Genomic DNA, 21,781 nt, shown 5'->3' on the forward strand with positions numbered 1-21,781 from the left:
CATCAGAAAACAGCAGCAGCCTCTTTGATTACGAGACTGAATGACTATGGTTAATTCATTACAGTAATCAATAATATCAGAATGGAGAAGAAAATTCTATAGCCGGGGAGAGGGCATAACTATTTCATCAGACTTTGATTGCTGTTTCCCCTGAGGCTCCAAACACATTATGGATAGCAAGAGTATTGATCAATCTCCAGGGCGTTCCCGTAAAATGTACAACTTCTGAGGTATTTGAATTAATAACACTTTATTTTTTATTATAATTTTTTAAAAATGTTTTAATGCTTTTATTTTATTTTTGAGGGAGAGAGAGACAGAATGCCAGCAGGGGAGGGGCAGAGGGAGAGGGAGACACAGAATCCGAAACAGGCTCCAGGCTCCGAGCTGTCAGCACGGAGCCCGACGCGGGGCTCGAACTCACAAACGGCGAGATCGTGACCTGAGCCGAAGTCGGACGCTTAACCGACCGAGCCTCCCAGGCGCCCCAATTTTTGCAAATATTTTAAAGGCAGCATGTTTGTAAGAAACCTCAACTTGTTTACAGTGAAGACGTTTTGCTCTTTGCTGTTGTTATTAGTTTTTAAACAATCAACACGAGATACAGTCAACAGAGAGGCCAGCCAATTACTCTAGTGAGGCCCCACATCTTTACTATCAAGCTGTATAAGGGCTGTAAAACCAATTTATCATTTAACAGAGAGAATGCCAAAATTATGAGTTAATATAGTGGTAGCAGAAAAGCTTTCACGAGTTTCCTTTTTCTTTTTTCCTTTACACAATCTTGTGGATAAGCCCATCAAAACTGAGCAAACTTTGCCAAAATTTGAGCGCATTTCGCATCCTCTTTTCAGACTCTGGTATTATAAGCCCAGACAAATAAAATCCATTTTTATACCCTCTACATCTTGCGATACATATTCGCTAAGCTCTCGTATTCTGGAACAAACTGACATTTTAGGACAAATCAACAACCGTCTATTTTTTTTTTTTTTTTGAGAAAACAAAACCTAATCCCATCCCTTTGCATACATAGTTCTATTTCTCTATCTGTTTTGCTGCTTCTAGGGCTTAAACACCACTATAATTTTTTGCAGTATAATTTACATAGTCAAATTCACCCTTTCCTAGCATATGGTCCTGGCGTTCCAATACATGACATGCGTTGAGTCGGGTAACCAGCATAAAACAGTTCGTTACACAGATCCCCAAGTCCCTTTCAAGTCCCCTTGTGCCCTTTTTCAATCAACCCTTCACCACACTCCCGTCCCCTGGCAACCACTGATTCACTTTCTGTCCCTATAGTTCTGCTTATTCCAGATGTTCTATAAACGGAGTCCTACAGTATGGGTGTAGCCTTTAGAGTCTGGCTTCCCTCCTTTAGCAGAATGCACTCACGCTTCATCCCCACAGTTGCGTGTCTCAGTAGATTGTTTCTGTCCACTGCTAAGTAGTATTCCGTTGTGTAGATGCACAACGGTTTCTTTATCCATTTGCACGTTGAAGGACTCTTGGATTGTTCCCGTGTTTGAGCAATGATGAATAAAGACTCTATAAACATCCGTGCGCAGATTGTTGGGCAAACGTGAGTTTTTATTTTACACAGGTATATCTAGGGGCGAGGTGCTGGGTCTTACGGTAAGTAAATGTTTAAATGCCTAACTATTTCCAACGTGACTGTACTATTTCGCATTCTTGTAACACCATATGAAGGGGCCAGGGGCCTTATGTCTGCACAAGTGCTTAGTATTGTCAGGTTTTAACTGTTGTTACTTGGTTGGTTTCCATCGTTATTGGTGGTTCTAATAATGACACAGTGGTATCTTTGATGGTTTTAATTTGCATATCCTTAGGGGCCGCCTGGGTGGCTCAGTTGGTTAAGTGTACAACTCTTGGTTTTGGCTCAAGTCACGATCCCACAGTTCGTGAGTTTGAGCCCTGTGTCGGGCTCTGCACTAATGGCACAGAGCCTGGTTGGGATTCTCTCTGTCCCTCTTTCTTTGCCCCACCCCTGCTCATGCTCCCTCTCTCTCTCTCTCTCAAAATAAATAAACATTAGAAAAATAATAATTTGCATATCCCTAGAGACGAATGACGATGAGCATCTTTTCATATGCATCTTTCCGTTTCCTGTACTTTCATTAGTAAAATGTCTGTTAAATCCTTCGACCATTTTCTATTTGGGCTTCCCCCCCCCCCCCATTTTGTTGAATTTAGAGCGTTCTTTGTATATGCTAGACGCAAGTCTTTTATCAGATATGTGTTTGGCAAACATTTTCTGCTAACGTGTGGTTTTTATAGTGCCTTCTGAAAGCAAACGTGTTTAATCCCAATTAAGTATGACTCATCATTTTTCTTCTTGTAGGAATCATAGTTTAGAAGCATTATAGCTGAGAAATTATTGTCTCACCCAAGATCACAAAGATTTTCTTCCAGAAGTTTTATAGTTTGTGCTTGATACAAAGTATGGACTGGGAGTTGTTATTTTGCATGTGGATGTCCAGTTACAAGAGCATTTGTTGGAAAGACCATAATTTCTCTCCTGTTGCCTTTGAAGCTTTGCCAACATCAAGTAACCATAGAAGTGAGGATCTCCATCTGGAGTCTCTATTCTCTTCCATTGATCTACGTGTCTAAACTTTTGCCAATACCACACTGTTTTGATTAGTGTAGCTTTGTAATAAATATGGGAATCAGGTCATATGAGTCCTCCAACTTTGTTATTTAAAAAAAAAAAACTTTGGATCTTCTCTTTTTTTCTTATTATTTTTTTAATATGAAATTTATTGTCAAATTGGTTTCCATACAACACCCAGGGCTCAACTTTGGATCTTCCATATTCTTTGCCTTTCTATAGTAATTTTAGAATCAGCTTGACCACTTCTACAATAATTCTTCTGGGTTTGATTAGAGTTGCATTGAATTTATAGATCAATTCGGGAAGAATTGACATCTTGACAACATTGAGTCTTCTCATCCATTAGCGTTTATTTATTTGTTTGCTTGCTTGTTTAGAGAAAGAGTGTGCATGCTAGTGGGGGAGGGACAGAGGAGGGACAACTGTGAGATCATGGCCTGTCCTGAAATCAAGAGTCAGACACTTAACCTACTGAGCCATCCAGGCACCTTCCGTTAACATTTATTTATTTTATTTTATTGATCATCGTACCATGATTATCAGCATTTGGTGTCTTAAATAATTTGTTAGAGTCATACCTATGTACTTCATAATTTTCGGTGCCAGCGTAAGTGGTAGGGTTCTTGAAATTTCAATTTCAAATGTTCACTGCTAATACATATAAGAATATAGCTGTTGGTTATATAATGACCTTGTATCCTGTATCTTTGATGAACTCACGTCTTAGTTTTCGGGGCCTCTTTGGGTTTTCTATCTAGGCAACCACGCCATTTGAGAATGGAGACACTTATTTTTTCTTGCTAATCTGTATAGCTTTATTTTTATATAAATATAAATATATATAATCTGTATAGCTGTATTTTTATTTCTTCTTTTTGCTTTTTTTTCCCTTGCACTGACTGGCATGTCCTGGTGATGTTGAATTAGAATGGTTACAGCAGCTACCACCAACACTAATCACAACTCTCCATCAAAAGAACTCACTTTAACCCAAATAATTTCACAGAGAAACCCGGGAGGAAGACAACTGAAAAGTCGCTGTGTACATAAGCATTTTAGCAAACTCTCGAAGTTCATGTATAGATAGAACAGCACAATCTATAGCCGCGTGACTCTGCTCCTTCTTAATGTGATAAAAAGGAGCAAGGTTCCTTAAAATGACCCCAAAATATAGCCACTCTTTGGCATACAAAAATAGTAAGTCAAGTATATAAGTTTAAAATTATGCTCAGCAATGAATGCTTCATTATTCATTCTTACTCACAAATTACCTTGGTAAACAATGATCAATTAACTCAATGTAATATGAATTCAAGGCTTCAAGTTACCTGAGGATGTTGGAAAATATGTCCAAGATGACCTACTACAGAGCATAAATACTGTGATAAGAATATTCTTCAGGATTATCATTGAGAGGCGCCTGGGTGGCTCCGTCGGTTAAGCATCCGACATAGGCTCAGGTCACGATCTCGCAGTTCATGGGTTCGAGCCCCATGTCGGGCTCTGTGCTGAGAGCTCGGAGCCTGGAACCTGCTTCGGATTCTGTGTCTCCCTCTCTCTCTGCCCCTTTCCCACTTGCTGTCTCTCTGTCTCTCTCTCTCAAAAGTAAATAAAATTAGAAAAAGAATTATCATTTGAGTTAGTAAAACAAAATCTACATTTTTCGTAATCTTAAATGCTGTGTAGGAGTAATGCTAGATTATTTGATCAGTAAACCAACATCAAAAGGTTAAGAAGTTCTTGAGAAAGAATAGCACAATCCCCAGACTAATAAAAGCAAGAGAAAGACAGCTAGTTATTACTTATTGTTTAAACCAAAATTATTAAGCCAGTCTCCTTTTTCCAAAGATTTATCTTAACTATGTGAACTTGGATTCTTATATTAAAGTGTTTATGAGCTGACATTTTCATTAAGAAGCATTTGTTAAAAATCTAGTGCTTGAAAGTGAGGTTTCTTTATTTTCTGTAAATTTGGAAAATATGAGATTTATATAAGATTTCTCCATTTCCGAAAGGCCAATCAGAGCTCCTTTAAGATGTAACAATCCAGGGGCGCCTGGGTGGCTCAGTCGATTAGGCGATCAGGCATCCGACTTCGGCCCAGGTCATGGTCTCATGGTTTATGAGGTCGAGCCCCACGTCCAGCTCTGTGCTGACACCTGGGAGCCTGCAGCCTGCTTCGGATTCTGTGTCTCCTTCTCTCTCTGCCCCTCCCCTGCTTGTGCTCTGTCTCTCTCTCTCTCTCTCAAAAATAAACTAAAAAAAAAATGTAACAATCTAACCTGGAGGTGAGAGTACATTTCATGCTTGTACAATGAGATATCCAGGCCTTTTCTGAACCACAGACACAGGGACCTCCCGTCCTTCATTCAGCCTCCAGTGAAAAATAATCCCAGAAACACAAAACTTCAGTCGTTCAGACCTCAATTCTTCTTTCTAATGAGCATGAAATGCTTAATCAATTTGTGCCCAGAAATAAGCATGCAAACAGTTTTTTTTTTTAAAAAAAGAACTGTCAAATGAGCAGATCCGCCTTACCTATAGAGAATGGACATCCATATTCTATTTGCAAGAGATCGCCAAGCGTTTAGACCATAAAACCACATTCCCAGTTACGGCACACACCGATGGGAGTAAGAAACGAGAACCCAAACAAAAATATGGTATCTGTAGATTCGGAAAAAAGAAAGAAAGAAATCTAGGGGAAATAGAAGGCCAGCAAAGTTCGAGTTCTGTTGTCCCTCGGGATTCATTCTGGAAGCAAGAAAAGGTGAGCCTGGGCTTACATCGCCCTTGAAATGCACGTCTCAAGCAACATGGTTTAAATGGCTCTGTCAGGTTAGTTTAGTCCACTCGGGCATCTGTGGGCAGCAACCTACAAAAAGCATAATTTTCAAAAAGATAAAACTCTGCCTCTTGTGTAAATATAAAATGAACATATGTCAAAGGTTTTACTCAATTCATTAATTAATGAAGAAAGCAGTCGTACATTAAGACTTGCTCAAAGAACGTTGGTAGCGCTCGATATTTAAAGACACCTTTACCAAAGAAATGTGAGGAGATGATTTCCGGGTTAGATACAAAACCATTTAAAGTTCAACAAGGTAATAAGCTGTAACACTGGGGGTTATCAGTTCAATCAGAGAGAAATTACTCGTATCTCTGCGGGGACAAAAAGCTACAAGTTAACGGGTCCGAACCTTTAACCGACAGTAAGCAGAAGGTTCAACAAAATACATTTCCCCGGCCATACAAGATCTTCAAAGGAACAAGGCACCCAGAACCTGGCCTTATTTCCAGGTCCTGAATAATTTTTCTTAACACTAAATAAAAACGGCACTATCTGGGAAAGAAAAGCTCCTGCCATTGTGTCCTCGGAGAACAAAAATAGTAAAATCGATTGCTCTGGATTGATGAAAAGACATCCACTTCCCTTCACCCAAGACCGCAAAGCTACTGCAGATCAGGACCAAGGCTAGAACCCAAGATTTTCAGCTCCCCTGGTGCTCCATACACTGTATTCTAAAGGTCAGTTGGTTCTTTAAGAGCATTTCAAGACAGATCAATAAAATGAGGGAAAGAAATATGCAATGTTAACTCCCAGGCACCCATTAGAGGAAGCTGATCGGGAGGAAGAAGATGAAAGAGAGGGTCGTTCTTGCTGAAGGGGAGGAAAGACAAAGTTGGAAGTCCGCAACAGTAAAACGCTCCCTCTCTGTCTCTGTCTCTGTTTCTGTCTCCGTCTCTCTCTTCTGTGAATGAATGCCTCGTGCCAAAGAAACTATAGACCCCAGACTGAAGGAGTCCCATCTGGCTAAATGGCTGGCCTGTCCAATGACTCAAGAAAGCCACCAGTAAGGGACAGATTTGGGTCAGAAAACGAGACTCCTGTATTTGGCTCTCAAGCCCTCTCCGCCCCCACCCTCCAGCCTGTGGCATGGCCAGAAGGGAGACTTTGCTGCTCTGCTATGTTTCCTACGGTCCCTCAAACCACCCTTAAAGTGTCTTTTTCAACGTGTATTTATTTTTGAGAGAGGGAGAGCGTGCACACGTGCATCAGTTGGGGAGGGGCAGAGAGCGAAGGAGACACAGAATCTGAAGCAGGTTATAGGCTCTGAGCTGGCAGCACAGAGCCCGATGTGGGGCCCGAACCCGTGAGCGGTGAGATCATGACCTGAGACGAAGTCAGACCCTTCACGGCCTGAGCCACGCAGGTGGCGGGGAGGCGGACGGCGCAGGGGGGTTGGCGGGAAGAAAACGCCATGGTTTTGTTAGTTTTCCCCAAAGCAGGGCCGAGCAGAGACTCAGAGGCGTGTGCTTCACGTTTTATAAGGCCGCGGAGAAACTTCTTTCTCACCTATCAGAACATTTTAGAGAACGTAAAATATTTTTAAAGGAGACGAAATCTCTGTCCATATTATGCAAAAAAAAATAAAAAAGGAATATGGACTATGATAAAGAAAGCAATTAATCCACACTTAAAACTAATTGCCTCACCCAGTGGGTCTTTAAATTATTCATCAGTGCTATTTAAAAATAATTGCAGTTTATGAGGAAAAGCCGTTATGGATTTCTTTTTAAAACCAAAAAGAAAGGAGTTCCTTTTTTTTTTTTTTTTTTATTTACGAACCCCTCCCAGGTCTTGAAACCAACCCATTTGTAAAACCAGTTTAATTTTTTCGTTACCTCCTCCCCCCCCCCCCCCCCCCGCCGTGGAATCAACTTTAACCATTTATCATACCAACACTTTATGAGGTCCCCCGAAATCGATTCCAAACTCCTAGAGAGGACCACGGCAGCGTTCTAAAAGAATCTGGGGGCGCCTGGGTGGTTCGGTCTGTTAAGCGACGGACCCTTGGTTTCGGCTCAGGTCATGATCTCCCAGTTGGTGGGTGGGATCGAGCCCCACGCCAGGCTCTGTGCTGACAGCACGGAGCCTGCTTGGGATTCTCTCTCTCCCTCTCTCTCTGTTGCATCCCCTACTAGCACTTTCTCTGTCTCTCTCTCTCTCTCCAAAAAAAAAAAAAAAATACTAAAAGCATATCATAAAGGAAAAAAAAAAAGATTTACAGAGAACAAGGCAGGAACCCCCTGCTGTGTTGCGTTTCTGCGCACGAAGTTCATGTTGGACCCTTCACCTTCATGCACAGGGCTTGGGTTTCCCACCATATTTGGCCCCCTGGCCAGGACCCTGAGCGTTGTCTCTTTTCTCTTCACTTATTTCGCGTCTCCACTCCAGCTTCCTTCACTCCTCCACCTCTCCGGTTCCTCCAGGGAGCTGTGAAGTGGTGGAACTTGAAAAGATTTTGTCCAGGGCAGTGGTTTCTAAATGGTGCTCACTGGCAATCCCCCAGGAGTGACCCAGAGCTCCCCGGGTGGGAAGGGGCTGCTGAACCGACAAGGCTAAGTCCTGCTCAAAACCAAACTTAAAAGTGCCCCTCGTGGTGTATATCAGAACACAAAGCCCGGACAGGGGAAGCGACCCGGGAGTAGACCCGGCCTCCAGACTGGATCTAATCCAGGGACCACGACAGGAGCATGAGCCTCGGGGCCAGAATGATCCGGATCTGAATCTGACCTCGTCCACTCTCTACTCATTCGTCTTCGATATTACCTTTTTCTGCAACATATGGAAGAAGTCTTTTTTTTTTTTTCTGTTAAAAGAGGAAGTAAAAACACCAGCCTTGCTAACGAGCTAAGCCATCGCACCGGAAAATACCTCGTATCTATAATACGCACACACATACCCAGGGCGCAAGTGTGAACAGCATCTTTATCATCAGGGATGCTCAGTGAGTGTTTCATTGAGACTGTGCCTGTGACAGTCACCACTGTGCCCAAGGAAAGCGCGCTCCCCAAGCTAGACAGTTAGGACCGCTCAGTTGAGGAAAAGCTCACTCCGATCCCTAATGCGACCACTATCTACACCCTTTCCCAGTATGTGTCGACCAGTGCTTGAGTTCGTGTGTGCGTGCACACATACACATTCATGCACACCCCGGCTGTTATTGTGACCGCACACAGACCCATAGAAGATGTTGGGGGCTCTGTGATATCAGTGATCCCCTCCCCCCCCCACCACGCACACACTCTAACAGCCTAGATCCATGAGTACCCAAACATCTGGAGCCCTCTACTCACAAGGACACCCCTTCCTTCTTGACCTCATTAAAGCCAAGCAAACAAACTGGGGGCAGGGAGGCCAAGTAAGCAGAACACGGCCTTCTGACAGTCACGATAAATATCAGTTTGGAATAGTTTAGCAAATCCACAGATAATTTGGGGGCCTGGAGAAAAGATGGGATCCGGGTCGTTAAATTAACGACTAGCGCAACAGGTCCCTTGTTGCCAGCCGAGACTCATGCTCCTTCCCTAGAGCGACAACGCCGTGATTTTTGTGGTCTTTCTTTCTCCCGCTCACAGTTGATTGGTTGTAATGGGAGTGACCCTACCCCCGGCTCCACAACCGGGCCCTTATTAGCTGAAGCCTGTAGATGTCTTCCGTTGCTTTGGCCACAGCGCTTGGTTCTCGGATAGACCAGAATTCCGGCAGGGCCCAGAAGGAAAAAAAGAGATGTTAGCTGAGACCTACTTGGAGAAACCATCTGTCTTCAACTGGTTCTGATTCTTCCTTTGTTTAAATCTTTTATATTTTGGGAGTGCCCAGCTGGCTTAGTCAGTAGCGCATACAATTCTTGAACTTGGGGTCGTGAGTTCGAGCCCCGTGTCGGGGGTAGAGACCACTTAAAGTTTAAAACTTTTTTTTTAAAATCTTTGGTACTTTGCTCATCGTGGGTTTTTGCACTAATTTTTACTTGTTCACATATAGCAGGAAACTATTCCGTATATTGAATACTGAGTGTTTTGGGTGTTCATTTAAATTTTGCATCTGAAGGCAAGTGGCTCAGGCTAGTCCTGGCCCCATGGGGATGTGGCATTCCCAGCCGCCACAGTCATTGTTTATACTTGAAAAGGGACTTGTGAGCTGAGGTGGGGCCTTTAGGAGCTTTAGGAGGAAGCCACCATTATAGAACGCCAAGAGAAACCAACTCCCAGTTATTCAAACTTCTGGATCAAGCTTTGCCTACAGATGGCCCTACTGCTTGAAAATTGCCAAGAACTAGTAAATTCTCTTCACACTACAAGCCAACTTGAGTTGTTTTCTGTGGCTTATCACCAAAAGAATGCAAATTGACGTAACGGCTAATTACAAGGCGTTAGCCTCTGGAATGTCTTATAGAAAGTGTTTCTAAATATCTGAGCAACACTGCCTCCTTGAAACATGTGGTCCACCAACCCGAGCCAAAGTGTCCTGGCTGGCTGAGGCCAACTTCTGAACAGCAGCTTTCACCGTAGAGTGAAATTTTAGTCCATAATTTATCAGGCCCCTTTTACAGGGCAGGTGCTGTGCTAAATACTCCGATATGTTATTTGTTAAATTCTTGTTCCCCCCAACGTGGTATCGGGTCAAACCATCGTTACCCATATTTTAGAGGAAAGGAATCCAAAGCCGAAAAGGACAAAGGCAGCAGGTACAAGGTCATGTGAGAAACGGCAGGAGAGGTGTTCCCAGCCAAATCTGTGAGTACCAAAGCCTGGGTCCCAACAACTACCTGATGTGGCCTCAAGATTTTAGCTATAGATGGAAAGAAATACCCGCTACATTAATAGATGCTCAAAATATAATTGAGGAATGAGTGAATGAATGAGCTAATCAATAAGTCGAAAGATGAAAGGCTAGCCATGTTTTGTTTAATGTTTAGTTTTGAGAGAGAGAGAGAGACAGAGAGAGGGAGAGAGAGAGAGTGCGCATGAGTGGGGGAGGGGCAGAGAGAGAAAAGAAGTTCTGTGGCAAATCTGGTCTCCTTACTTCAAGGGTTTGGGAGGGTCAAGGATTTTAAAATGTTTTATCAACTGGGGGCATCCGGGTGGTTCAGTCAGCTGAGCATCCAACTCTTGTTTTCAGCTCTGGTCATGATCCCAGGGTCGTGGGATCGAGCTCCACATTGGGCTTCATGCTAATCATGGAGCCTGCTTGAGATTCCCTCTCTCTCTCTCTCTCTGCCCCTCTCCCCCAACCCCTTCCCTCTCTAATGTTTTGTAAACTGTAAGGCACATAAACAACTAACAGATTATTAGCATGAGTTTTTTGTTTGCTTTCTTCAAACAAAAACTTACCGTCCCCAAGCCTAAACCGAATGCTAAATGTCTCTCACTCTAGGACCTGAAGCAATCATTGGATGAGTATGTTTGTAAGACACAATCAATGCAATCTTAGGCAATAAATTTATCTGACAAAGGTAAATATCACAGTGGAGAGTTCCGGGTTTTTAGCACTCTTCACCAAAGCGATAGATAAACAGACTCTTCTCAAAGTAAAGATGGAAATATAATTATTCAGTCTCTCCATGTTAGATTTGCCCAGAAATTGAAATATTGTTAGCAAACACGGATTTAAATTTTGTGCTCCAATGAATTGGTAGATCTCTTAGTTTATTGTTTTGATTTCATGGCGTTCTACCACCGGGAAATTATGCAAACTCTTAACCATACACGAAAAGAATACTAATAATTATGGAACTTGCTGCTTAGTTTGAAGATAGTTTCATGAATCTCTTTCGATCTGTTGGCACGAGGACCTGGGTGCATTTTTGCTGCCGCCGTTGTTAAGACCCGTGGCCGGAGGCGTGTGCTAAGTGTGCATGAGATTGTGCCACGCTGAGCCAGCCGTTCAATTCAGCAAATAAAAAATCAAGTGCAGGGGCTTTTCTGTGAGGGGCTGGTTGTTTAGCAGACTTCAGTCACCCTGGAGTCCCAGGCAGGGGGCCCACAGGAGATTGTCAACCTCACGTGCCCATCAGAAGCCCTTGGAAAGCTTCATAAATGGAAACCCAGCGTCCCACCCCAGACCCGTCAGATGAGCGTCAGAGCCCAGGGAATCTTTAAATATTTCCTGCACGTGGTTTCGTCTACACTGCCAGCTGGAGAACCCTTCTGTATCCGTGACCCACGGAGGCCAGAAGGGACAAAAATAATTCAGTCCTCTGTTTCACCGGCGTGACACCTAAGATAACTACTTCCCTTTTGTTGTGTTTATTTACTCACGTCTTTTTTACTATTCTTCTTCTTTTTTTACAAAACCTATTGGATCTGCAGCTATAATGTCAAGGAGATACGACCCCACAGGCTTCGCGTCCATCCGGAAAGTCTACATGGCTTAGACACTGAAAGAATTGAATTGATCCCGGAGTCTTACAGGGTGTCTGTTTCAAATCTCCTATCTGAATTGTCCGCCGTGGTTCTTGTCGGTAAGGCTCGAACTCTCCTCTCTCTCTCTCTCCGGGGGCCGCAAATCGTTCCGCTAAACACCTCTTCCTACCTGATCATCCCAAACATAAAAAGGGAACGAAGGGGCGCCTGGGTGGCGCAGTCGGTTAAGCGTCCGACTTCAGCCAGGTCACGATCTCGCGGTCCGTGAGTTCGAGCCCCGCGTCGGGCTCTGGGCTGATGGCTCAGAGCCTGGAGCTTGTTTCCGATTCTGTGTCTCCCTCTCTCTCTGCCCCTCCCCCGTTCATGCTCTGTCTCTCTTTGTCCCAAAAATAAATAAACGTTGAAAAAAAAAAAAAAAAAAGGGAACGGAGCGGAGCAGAAGATATACCCCCTGGCAGACTACTGAATCCCGCTGACTCAGTTTGCTTGCACGCGAAATGGGAGGTGATGCCATTAATATCGGGTATCATACCTATCTCCCGGGGGTATGATAATTAAATGAGCTAAGTCACGTAAAATGTGTGCACCAGGTAAATGGTAGTGCCACAGTCACCCTTATGACTGGAACGATGTTTCCCGGACCACCGAGCCCTAAAGTTTTCCGCTAGACGGAGCCTCGTCTACCGTTGTCTTGCCGCAAGTGTGACTATAATCCCAGCTATGGTTTGCCCCCGGCTGTGTCAAATAAACAGATGATTTCATTTAGGATTGAGAAGGTCATACTCCCCCAGTACTTCTGTCTATTCAGACAACACCCGGGATATCACAATTATTTCTGGACACCCCACCTTAATAAGGACACCGACAAACCCGAGGGGTGGGGGATCGCACCCGGGGAGGTGTTGGACACCAAGCCCACGTCCCGTGGGAGATCGTTTCTAGAAACTGGCATTCTCAGCTAGGAAAAGAAAAGCCACAGGGCTATGACAGTTGTCCACAAACGTCTAAGTCACCACCCCGGAGGGGCGCCTGGGTGGCTCAGTCGGCTGAGCGTCCGACTTCGGCTCGGGTCGGGATCTCACGGCTTGTGAGTTCGAGCCCCGCGTCGGGCTCGTTGCTGTCTGTGCAGAGCCCGCTTCGGATCCTCTGTCCCCCTCTCTCCCTGCCTCTCCCCGACTTGCTCTCTCGCACGCACACACGCTCTCTCTCTTGAAAATAAATAAAAACATTTTCAAAAAATAAATTCAATAAATAAATAAATACCTACCTACTCCAGAGAGGCAGGAGAACTACGGAGGGGTCCTCGGGCATCCAATTAGCGGGGGGCACCGAGCTGAGCCGGGAGGGGGGCCTCCCCAGCCCTGAGAATCTGAGGTGACGGGGCTCCAGGATTCTCCTTGAACTGAGGGCCCTGCTTCTGTTCCGGCTATAACAAGAAACGTGTGTTCACGTTTAGACAGTCACAGTCCAGCGTCGCCCTTTCTGAATACTCAGATGTGCCCGGGGTCCTCACTGGGGGAAGAAAGCCTGCAAATTAAAAAGGAGCTTGTATAATTCACCTGAGAAAAACAACCCCAAAGACACAGATAGACGAGTAGCAAGGGCCAGTTGCCTCGGTGAATGATTTAAGGGGGTCCGGAGCTCTTACCCTGACTATCACGATTTCTGGGAAAGCGGGGTGGAGGTTCACACACACAAACCTGGCTGTCAACAATCGTGTGGCCCACAGAACTGAACACTGGTCCAGAGCAGAGCAGGGACTTCCCTCCATCGGCAGAGCAGACCATTGTTCAACCGGGACCTAAATCCCCTAAATTCAGAAAGCTACTTTTCCTTAAAGCTACTTTTTATTAAAGTTGACTTTCACGGGGCGCCTGGGTGGCTGAGTCGATTCAGCGTCTGACTTCCACTCAGGTCGTGATCTCGCGCTTCCCGAGTTCGAGCCCCGCGTCAGGCTCCGCGCTGACAGCCCGGAGCCTGGAGCCTGCTCCGGATTCTGGGTCTCCCTCTCTCTCTGCCCCTCCCCCACTCATTCTCTGTCTCTGTCTCTCTCTCCCAAACATAAAGATTAAAAAAAAGTTCAAATTGATTTTCATGGTACCGAGTTTGACGCAGTAGGTTGCGAATCCTGAATTTGCTTAAGGTTATTCCATGAAAAATAGTACAACTTTTGTTCTGTTTGATGATGATAAAACCACCGCACTCAAACACATCTTTTCCGGAAAACTCGGAGTCTAACGAATGTTTCTATTCACACTACACAAATAAAAGAGTTGGCCCGCCGCATGAGATGCGCGAACCCTTACAGATGAATTCTGTGTCTCGGTGACTATGGTTTCATTCCCCAAACATACGTATGGGTGTTACGGTCTGAATGCGTCCCCCTAGAATCCATACGTTGCAACCTAACCCCCGAGTCGGCGGTGTTTGGACGCGGGGTCTCTAGGTGGTACTTGGGTCGTGAGGGTGGATTAGTGCCCTCGGAAAATGGCCCCAGAGAGCCTCCTCCCCTTCTGCCAGGTGAGGATATGCAAGAAGTCTGAAGCCAGGAGGAGAGCCCTCATTTGACCCTGATCTTGGACTACCAGCCTTCACGACTGCGAGAAAGATTTCTGTTGCTCATAGCTGCCCAGACCCGGGTACTTTGTTATAGGAGCCCCGACAGACGAGGTCAGTGGCAAAGCCACTTAAGGAGGGAGACAGTGGGGCACGGGGGCTTGGCACCCCTTGCCCTACGTCATGCAACAGAACTTGTAGAGTAAACCTGCTCCTCCTCCTGGTGTGTTACAGAGGGAAACAGACAAGGGCCCCGAGGAGGGGCTAACTCAGTACATGCGGGGGAGAGGTCGTGAGAAGAACCAAGGCCAGGAGCGCCCAAATTAATGTATAAACCGAAGAAGATGACTTTGGAGAGAATCCACGATGTTCCAGATGCCCTGAAAGGGCGCTCGCATCCCAGGCAGAGCCTTGGCATTTGCGAATTGAACTTGAGTTCCCAAATCTGTTTCCAAATCCTGTGGGTCACCTGGGAGGCCCGCATCTCGGTCACAAATCAGATCTCCACGAGGCGAGATAGCACCCCCCACCCCACGGCGCAACTCCAAGGGCCGTGATGGACAACACGGAAGATGTCTTCTGAGCTGTCCAACGTGGTAACCCTGTGGTGTGGTTGGGGTATCCACAGAAATCTAAGCGAGCCCACTGCCTAGCATCCGTATCTTTTTTTAAATTTTTTTTTAGGTTTATTTATTTTTTGAGAGAGAGAGCATGTGCATGAGCAGAGGAGGGGCAGAGAGAGAGGAGGAGAGGACCCCCAGCAGGCTCTGCCCTGTCAGCATGGAGCCCGACGCGGCGGTCAAACTCAAGAACCATGAGATCATGAGCTGAGCCGAAACCAAGAGTCGGACATTTAACTGACTGAGCCACCCAGGGGTCCCGCATCTGTATCCAGATGTGGCCTCGTGGCTCTCTCTATCCAGCGTCAAATACGCCATAGCATTTGCGATGTGTAAAATACTTTGCGTCCTCGTGGGGAGAGCAGAAGACCCTACATAGAAGCCCCGGGCAAATATGAAAGACAGAAATAGGGAGAAAGGGAAAAGTCGTGTTGGATAAATTCAAGGGTAAGATATCGAGTGTGGAAGTTGCTTGGAGGCACAAGATAGTCTACAAGGAATCGACAGAAAGTGATTTCTGAAACTGTGCGGTGAGCGTTCCAGCAAGAATTTATTTTAATTGCTTTATAAATTGCTTTAATCCTATATTTAGGGAATCATTAGGGGCCTAAAAGGGTCACTTAAAATTTTCACTTATGCTTAACTAAATTTTATGGAGAAAATTACATGTTTTAATAGTATTCATAGAATTGGGGACCTGGAAAGGTCCCGAGATGTGTCCTTCTAAAATAGCAAAGGTCTGTGACTCAATATCACTTAATTCCCACAATAGCCATGTAAGATAAGGATAATTATTCTCTTTTTACAGACGAGGCAAGTGACCCTCGGAGAATTTGAATTATTTGCCAAGCAAGCGATTCAAAGGAAGGATCCTGCCTCATCCGTCTTTCCATCTCAAGGGCCCGGCGCGTGGCAGGCACTCGGCATCTGATTTCACGGGTTCCCCAAGTGTGCTTCCCCAGACCGGCGGCAGCGGCTTCACCCGGGAACTTGCGAGAAATGCAAGGTCCCAGGCCCTGCACCAGCTCTCCTGATTCAGATGCGCTGGGGACAGGGCCCGGCAGCCCGTGCTCTAAGGAGCCCTTCAGGAGATTCTGAGGCACAGCACACTACGGGAGAAGGCTTCAGAATGACCAGAGGAGCCGCGTGCAGCTGAGAAGGGCTGGAATCTAGGGTCCTGGGAGCCCTGAGGCCAAAGTCAAAAGGAAGAGCCGTCATCCTGCGCCAACCCCGAGATGATCTCTCTCCCTTGTTTGCACAACAATACAACGAAAGCCCAAATGACGTTTCCACATTTGGTAGCACTTAGAAGCTTTTCATCAGCGCGACAATGAAGGGGAGCACTATTTTCCCCGTTTCTGTTTGTGCAGCTGAGAGGAAACAATGTAAATCCATAAATTACTAAGATGTTCTTGACTCAGGACGAGCACCCCAGTTTCAGTTACTTATCTAGAATCACAGCCTGTCTGAGATGAAAAAGGCCTAAGAAGGCATCCGGTCGGCGCGAGCCGATTTGCCCTGCTTCCCGGATACTGTTTCTTTTCAAGAGCTGCGTCTGGATTTTCATAGATAGCAGCGAGAAAATACACAGCCTTCACATCAAGCCCATCATTTCGTGGCTGTGATTGCTTGGGGGGAAAGCCAAGTCGTTACGAAGTGAAATACAAAAATGGGACGATTGTAACGACAGTCGGGCCATCAGCCATCGCGCAGGGGTCGTGTAGATACGGCCAAAGTCGCCCAGGTATACCCGATGTTTGGTGATTAGCTGACGATCCCCACGAGGGTCCTGGCAGGAAAGAGCCTTTCCCCCCACCCCAGACGGGTGAATGCAGAGACTCCAGTGGAAGGAGTTTTTAGGGAATCGTGGGCAGGGTTGGGGGGGGGAAGCCGTGGTGAGACAACGGGGCGGTGGGGGGATGGGGCGCTGCAGGGAGATTCACCGGGCTGGTCAGAAATGCCACCAGAGACCTTTGTAGATCTCAGAAGAGTCACGTAAGCACCTCACTGTCTCCGTCTGGAAAGTGGGAAGATCATTGCTACTTGGCAGGTTTATTGGGAAGACTGTGGATTACCCGGAACGGTGCTGCTTCTCAGAAGATACTCGGTACTCGATGCTAAGGGAAAGAAGCCAGACACGAAAGATCACACATGGTATGATTCCACGTGTGTGAAATATCCAGAACAAATAGCCATGGAAAATGAACCATCGATATGGGTTGAATTGTGCCCCTCCCCGTTCAGATGAAGCCAACCCATCTTAACGGTTAACTTTGTGTGGTTATAATGAATAATGGTTGCGTGAATTTTATCTCAAAAAATAGGGGGAAAGTGACAACTAATTATTATCATCATTATTGTGACCCTCTGGTCGTCTCAGGTGACATATTTCAGGCTCAGGTGTAGCACGTAAGAACACCTGTCAAAAGTTAATTTTTTCAAGGGCTCTGATTTAGCCTCTTCTGAGCACAATTCCTTTTGCTTGTTGTGGATAATGTCCACTCAGTCCCAGTGCCTTCAAAAGTACCTGGAGGTCCAGAGTATGAAGGCTTCATGGGGACATTAAGAAGGTAATTAAAATGCTTGTTGAATATACTGACTGTTACCCCCCTGGGGCGAGAAATGTATACAGTGTAGCATGCTCTAGCAAGGATAAGCAATAACACAGTGACCCAGGCAGTGAACTTAATGTCTGTTACCTCCTAATTAAAGACATGTGGATAACCCTTTAATTAGCTGGGAGTTTCCTGCTCCGGTCTATGCTGGCCTCGTCCCCACCGAGTGTTGGCCCAATTCTGCTGAGCCCACCCACTCCTGGGGGACTGAAAACACTCCTGGGCCTTGTCACTCCGTGCTGTGACCAGTGCAGATGCCTTGATCACTGTCTGCAGCCGGACTTGGGTCACTGCAACCTCTCAGAGTTCTCTTTGAGCACGGACTTTCTCTTCCCTCCACCATTGCTCTGTCACGCGGGAGATACCGGTTTCGTTTGTGAACACGAAGGACGGCATCTGTTTGGCCCTGGGCTCCCCGTTCGAAACCTGCGACCCGGTCCTCAGTCACCGTGGTTTCTGCCCGCTCCACTGTCCCTCCTACAAAAATGACACAGCTCTGTAGTCCCCGCCCTCCTGTCTCTGTGTGTGCCATCAGATCACCAAACCCATTCCTGACGCAGGAGATCGTGTCCATCACCCTGTACTCGTCACAGCAGGTGGCAAGACGAACCCCAGAAGTGTAATGTCACCCGGAGGACAGCCGAATGCTCCAAACACCGGGCGAAGGGGTGGGGGGGCAGAATTCAAGACCAAAGGGAGGCTCTCATTCAGGGCCGGCCACCAGCACAGGGCAGGGAACGTTCCAGTCTCAGAAAAAGGCAGCAGCTAGGTGGTTTCAGCCCTTCATGGTCTCCCAGCCAGGATCAAATCCACACGGGGACCTGGGAGACCTTGGTTATCAGTGAGAGAGAAGAGGGGCAAGGTGGCATTACACCTGCCCTCATCCTGATGCTCTACATGGTGGTCCCGCCTCTCGGAAAATATCCTGGAGACCCCGAACACCTTTCTCCCAGCCTCTCTTCCCCGCCCAGCTTGCCCTTCGCTCATCTTTTTCACTCCGCTTTCTACATTTCCACCTTTATTAGTGACCTATTGCTGTTTAACAAACCATAAAAATCGAGTGGCTGAGAACAACAATCGTTTTCTGTTCACAATTCTGCAAGGTGCAGCTCAGCTGGCAAGTGTTTGAGCCCGTCTCGCCGGGGGCCACTCGAGCATCGGTGGTCATACAGGAGCGCCTCTAAAGCTGGACGGTGTAAGGTGGCCCCACACAGATGCCTAGGGCTCCTGGGGGCTGTTGGCTGGGGACATTCAGTTCATTTCCATGTGGCTTCCCCAACGGGAGAGCTCACGTTGCTTACACGCTAGCAGCCACATTCCACGAGAGCAAGCCTCACGTTGGCTGAAGTCCCATCAGCCAAAGAAGTCACGTGGCCAAACCCACAGTCGGGGCGAGAGGGCAACACACAAGGCAAAGATACCAGGAGTTGTGATTCACGGAGGGGGTGGGGTGGGGGGCACGGATTTTACAATTTCCTTCACCATTTCCGGCTATCACATAAAGTCGGGGGAAAATGCCAGGGGAGACAAAATGAAAATTTAAGTCCTCAGACATGTTTAGGTACCTACTGTGTGCCAGAGATTATGCTAATTGCCAGAGAAACCAAAGGAAGACAGGGACTCTTCCGTTAAGAAATTCACAGTCTAGGGGCGCCTGGATGGCTCAGTGGGTTAAGCCTCCGACTTCGACTCAAGTCATGATCTCACGCACGATTCGTGGGTTTGAGCCCTGCATCGGGCTCTGTGTTGACAGCCCAGAGCCTGGAGCCTGCTTCGGATTCTGTGTCTCCCCCTCTCTCTCCCCCTCCCTCTCCCTCTCTCTTTCTCTTTCTCTCTCTCCCAAAATAAATAAATAAACTTAAAAAATATTCTAGTGGGGACGTATAAGAAAAAAAAAAATCACAATCCTGTGTGATAGCAACTAACCACAGGTGTAACGGGCACTATAGAGGAAGTTTTTGCCTGTGTTGGGGTCATACCTATGCTTAAAGCCCGACCGGGGTCTCCTTGTATTTAGAATAAAATCCAAAATCTTTATGTCAGCCTAGGAGACCTAACACAAACTACTACCCCTTGATTCCCCAACCTCCTCTCCTGCCTCTGCCCCCAGAATCACCCCCCTCCCCCCACCAGGATCCGGCCTTCTCGTGGGCCTTCAAACACCCAAAGTTCATTCCAGGCTATGACCTTGACTGAGCCCTTCCCTCTTCCTTAAGCACAAACCCCTGTCCTCAAACACCCAACCTCAGCACATCCGTCAGGGTCCATTCATAGAAAACCAGACACACCAGGTGCTTCAACGCAGGGACTTCCGTCCTGGGAGATTAGTTGCAAAGGTGTGAGAAGAACCAGAAGTACAAATGGGGAACGTGAGGCAATCCAGAGGTTTGCAAACCACAGAAAGGTGCCACCATCCCCAGGGATGGAGAGACCAAGGGACGAGGTGGCATTAACTGGGAGCTGGGGCCCCCAGGCAGGAGCTGAAGTGTAGAGGAAGGGTCCACACCCTGGAGAGACATAGTCACTGCAGAGTTGCCCCCCTAAAGCTGAGAGGGAAGGGGGCCCACACATCGATCGTCTCTTTTCCTACCCTCCAGACCCCTGCCGGTGCCTCCCAAATCAAAGCCTGAAGCCAGAAGCCACTGTGAAAGGGAGCCTGGGAGTTGTAGTTTACAAGGGTCCGTTCCTTGCTATGCAGAGCGGAGGTGGGGGAGGGCGGGAAGAAATTGGACAGCAAACTGGCAAATGCCCTCCGTGTCGCTGACTCCCGCTCGCCCTGCAGGCTCTGCTTTGGGTCACCTCCAAGGAGCCTTTCCTTGGGCACTCTTAAGTCAGTCTCTCCCCATCCTCTATGGCAAAGCCGGCCGGCTCATTCCCTGCCTAGCCTTCGACGGTCGGGGATGCATTTGCCGAACCCACGGCCAGATACTATTAGAATGGCCAAAATCCGGAGCACGGACAACGCCGAACACCGGCCAGCACGTGGGGCCGCTGGAACTCTCTCGCACAGCCGGTGGGAATGCAAAATGGAACCGCCACCTCGGAAGACAGTTTGGTGGCTTCTTGTAAAATTCAACGTGCTCTTCCCCCTATGATCCGGCGTTACGCTCCGAAGCTGCCTAATTCTGATCTGTTCTGGGTTGACTGCAGGACCCGCATGCAGCTCGCGTTGGCACACACGTGGGGACAGCTGAGGGGTCACCACCTTGCCTCCTCCGCCTTCACCCCCAACCCAGAGTTAAAAGAAATATGACTCTAGCTCTAGACGCTTCGCCATTGGCGGTGGAAGTCACGCGCCTCCTACCTGGTTCTAGCCCAGAGCACGTAGGTGCCTCATCCGGACATCACGTTCCAAGGTCAGCCTTGGCAAAATATCCTGATTATGATTTGAGCAGCTGGGATGAGTCACACTTCTTTTTTTTTTTTTAATATTTGAAAATTTTGTGCATGATCTGAGAAAAAAAATCAAATGCCAACTTCAGATGAAAGAGCGAAATGTATTCCTTAAAAAGTTAAACAGAGAGGGGCCCCCCGGGGGGTTCAGTCGGTTGAGCATCCGAATCTTGATCTCGGCTCGGGTGACGATGTCACGGTTCGTGGGACTGAGCCCCGCGTTGGGCTCTGTGCTGACAGAGCGGACCCTGCTTGGGATTCTCTCTCTTCCTCTCTCTTTGCTCCTTCCCTGCTCGCTCCCTCACGAGTGCTCTCACTCTCTCTCTCTGTTTCTCGAAAGTAAATACATCAACTTAAAAAAAGGGAAGCACAGAGTTACCCTACGTCTCAGCAATTCCACTCACGGGTGTATTCCTGAGAGATTGAGGATTTACGTCCGCACGAGGATTCGTACATGCGTGTTCAGAACAGCACTATTCACAATGGCGAGAGGTGGAAACAGCCCGACTGTCTGTCAAATGATGAATGGACAACAAAATGGGGTGTATCTATACAGTGGAATATTACTTGGCTATGAAAAAAGAGAGGAAATGCACTGATACATACTACAGCATGAATGACCCCCGAAAACCATGCTAAGTGAAAGAAACCAGACACAAAGAGCACGTGTTATATGACTCCACCCCCATGAGAGGTTCAAAAGAGGCAGAAAATCAATCAGTGTCGGCAGGGGCCAGGGGAGCGGGGAT

The sequence above is a fragment of the Lynx rufus genome, unplaced genomic scaffold (genome assembly GCF_022079265.1).
Source record: "Lynx rufus isolate CCGP_SWC_20201006 ecotype Redwood Valley unplaced genomic scaffold, mLynRuf1.p SCAF_27, whole genome shotgun sequence".
Classification (NCBI taxonomy): Eukaryota; Metazoa; Chordata; class Mammalia; order Carnivora; family Felidae; genus Lynx; species Lynx rufus.